General features: G+C 40.6%; 1 pseudogene; it reads right to left on the bottom strand.

The window, feature by feature from the left end:
* Nucleotides 1-283: 283 nt before the first annotated feature.
* LOC146894221 (protein CDV3 homolog pseudogene) lies at nucleotides 284-658 on the bottom strand (annotated as a pseudogene).
* Nucleotides 659-2880: the final 2222 nt, after the last annotated feature.

Here is a 2880-nt window from a genome sequence, read left to right as displayed (position 1 = left end):
TTAGACCAGGTAAAGAAAGGTGTGTGGCAACTCACTGCCCTTTCAGAGTCTCCCCCACCCACCCGACATTTGAGAACAGAGCAGAGAAGCAAGTCTGACTGGAGGTTTCTAAATTCAAGCCAGCTGGGCTCTCGATGAGGTGAAAAGGATGAGAATTACTTTAAAGCCGCACACACCAAAAATTCTATCTGATGCCATTTACATTTCTTCCCGTTTTATTTACTTTTGAAAATTTATGTCCCTAAATAATATGTAGATGTGGTCATCTAACTTCAGGTAGCATTCATTTTAAGTACCTGTTCCAGCTTTCTACAGGCTTGGCAGTGGACTGCAGGGATAGGAACTGTGTGTCACTGTCTATTTCTGGTGGTCCTTGTCGCGTTTTCTTTGTTGTGGTTAGCCTGACACCAGGAGCCCTATATATACCACTAGACATTGCCAGCTCTGAGGTTCCTGTAACTATTACTGGAGCAGCAGGTGCTTGTATTGGAGCTGTTTCATTCCAGGGACCTGAAGATTTTTCTACTCTTCTACCACCTCTACCTTCTTCCCAGTTAGCTCCTGGATCTTCTCTCTTTTCAGTATCACTATATTCCTTTTCACTTATTTGCATTGCCTGAACTCTTAGTCCGTTGTAATTAACCTCTTTTTGCTCAAATTCTTTCCAGTTATCCTTGTTACGGCCGGCCCTGTGCTCCCGCCATCACCAGCCTGGCACCAGCGCCTGAAGTCCCTTCATCATCCGGGATAGTGCTCGGCCTCAAGGTCCCGACATCGACCGACCTGGCACTGAAGCCCAAACCCTCACAGTCGCCTGACCTGGCACCTGCTGCAGTCCCCAGCCCTGGCGCCTGGGCAGTGCTGGAATGATGATGCAAGGGGCCTTGGAGCAGAGGATGTAGTAGATACCTAGACATAGAAAGGCAAGGATTCTGACTTTTCTTCCTTGAATCTGCAGAGGAAACTCAACTCTGGAAATTATTTGACTAAGTAAAATCCAATTCTAGGCCAAAGTAGTATATCACCTTTAATTTCTATAATTTAAAGTGATTGTGGGTGAAGAAAATTTGGTACATGGGCAAGTTCAGATAGCGAGCATCGTGTCAAATAGTTGCAATCTTTTCCTCCAAGGAGATATTCCCTTTGAAAGATGAAACCTTATACTACACGCCTTACCTGAAACTAGTTTGGAATGACTCTTCCACAAATCATATGTTATATAACCATTAATTGAAACAATAGGAAGGAGAAATTTGCTTGACTCTAGAAAAGGTAAACATCTCTCTCAACTATTATCAGAGATCAGAAGTAAAGAACACTGAAGGAAAGGATAAAGCCTTCACAAAGTAGCTAAAGGTAGTGTTGATGTATATGTTCAAAGATAGTTTCTGTCTTTTTCTCAGAAGAAAAGATATGAAAAAAGAAGAAAGGCAGAAGAATATGGCCTCTACTTCAATATGAAACATAGAAAGAGATGTTGTGTTTAAACAAGGGTCACTTCTTCTCACACTTGGTTATAGAGTACTGATTTTTATAACCAACCCATAATTGAATTTTGTTTATTTTAGTCATGGTCTGTATCAAAGCAACAGAAAAGAAGAGACAGGTGATTTATGGTTTTAATTTTTTATGTTTTTTCAGTTATGAATAAACAAAACTGGTTTTCAAGATTGAAACAAATTCTCTTAACTCTTTTTAATTTTAATTTTTGGTAGAATATTTTAATTGTCTCTAAACATAGTCAATTGGGTATTAGTCATATTTTGAGTGTCTCCTTCATATGTCTTGTGTTGTTATTGACAGTAGTAGTATTAACACAGAACAGAACATAGAAATTTTTAGAGATATTCACATTCACTCATCTTCTCTGAGGCAAGTTGTACCATCACTGCCTTGAAGCAGTTGAAATCAACCCTGGAAATCAGAATGTAAAACTTACCCTGAAAGTAAAGAAAATTATCTCAAAGCAGCTACCACAAATGAAAGCAGCTGGTAGACCTAAATACTTTGTGGTCTCTCTTTGAGGTTTTTGTCACATGGTGAATCACTGTGGATGACCAACCACTCATTGACTGACAGTAGTAACTGGCAGCATCCTCAGGTTCCAGATTGCTGATGGTAAGAGTAAAGTCTGTCCCAGACCCACTGCCACTGAACCGGGCTGGGACATCACTGGCCTTGTTAGATGCACCATAAATAAGGAGCTTGGGAACCTGCATTGGTTTCTGTTGGTACCAGGATAAGTAGCTACCAACACTCTGAATGGATCTGCACGTCAGGGTTGCTGTTTCACCTTGAGAAAAACTCAGGGAGACAGGAAACTGTGTCATAGTTTCTCCAGTGACATCTGAGATTTGAAAGAAAAAGAAAGTCACCTCTGCAGTCTATCCCACACCAATAATCTTCTTGGCAGACCTATGATCTCTTCCCTTTGATTAGATTCCTGGCAATAGAATTCAATAATGCTCAGTCAGAAACGTTTCATAGATAAAGAAAATCATGTGTTTCTCCTCACCTGAGATCCATAGCAATAGGAAACAGAGAGGCAAGACAGTAGTTTCCATAGCTTACTCTGTTTTCCTCTCTGAAGGAGATCTGACTGCAGAGCCCTGAGTCACTGTTATGAACTCTAGACAGAAGAAGACTCAGGGAGGAGATGCAAAGCAGTAGGGTAGGGATGGGCTGGGCCTCCAAAAACTCAGATATTTTCTTCATTTTCTTTGTTCATAAGCAACTTATTCCCACAGAGTCAAATTAATACAAGACATTGGCTCAGTTTGAGGATAGAATTTCACTCTTGAATTCACAAAATTTATCCTGTTTTCTTTCACACTACCCTTTCTCCGTCGGCTCAGTTATACGGGATTTGTAAGAATAAAG

Source organism: Myodes glareolus, chromosome 6, assembly GCF_982192425.1.
Source record: "Myodes glareolus chromosome 6, mMyoGla1.1, whole genome shotgun sequence".
Taxonomy (NCBI): Eukaryota; Metazoa; Chordata; class Mammalia; order Rodentia; family Cricetidae; genus Myodes; species Myodes glareolus.
This window is presented reverse-complemented; position numbering and strand designations above follow the sequence as displayed.